Source organism: Lygodium microphyllum, chromosome 7 (assembly GCF_053477565.2).
Source record: "Lygodium microphyllum isolate KBCC chromosome 7, Lygodium_microphyllum_v1.1.10, whole genome shotgun sequence".
NCBI classification, from domain to species: Eukaryota; Viridiplantae; Streptophyta; class Polypodiopsida; order Schizaeales; family Lygodiaceae; genus Lygodium; species Lygodium microphyllum.
In genome coordinates this window covers 134,251,428-134,252,041 of record NC_141141.1, presented here as the reverse complement: position 1 = coordinate 134,252,041, position 614 = coordinate 134,251,428, and positions in this window count along the sequence as shown.

The window sequence follows — 614 nt, the reverse complement described above, 5'->3', positions numbered from 1 at the left end:
ACACAGTTACACGGGCACATCTAAAAGCTCTCTAGATACATATGAGTTGCTAACCTTTTTTGGACTAGAAATGAATATTGATTATAAATGAATAACACAGTTACATGGGCACATCTGCTCAGTTGAGTAATTAGTGAACTTCACCAGATCATTTCTATCTACTTTACCTAGAACACAAGCAACCCCAAGATACCACCAAACTTTGACCACCACTTTCACCCATTTCACACTTTCAATTGGCTCTTTGAATTTGGCTTTGTTCCTCGATCGCCAAATCTCTTCTAGGGTTGTTGATTTTGATGAGGTGGGACATCATCTCCTCTTCTTTTGGCAATTGCTTACATTCCCCAAAAGTGCATGCACTGAAGTCATTACCCTGCTCAAAAGCAAAATTGATGTGAGGCAAGATTTTGTTCCATGGTAAGTGTTGCAGAGTAGCCGTCCTAGAATATGTGTTGAGAGTGTCTCTTTCTTGGTTTTTGTTGGGAGTCTCTTTCTTGCTACAAAAAATCAATGCCATTCCCAAGGCATCTTTTATGCATTATGTTGGTTGTAAGCACTACTCTTGTTGTGACTTGGCATATAAAACACATGAACTTGCAATGGGATTTTGA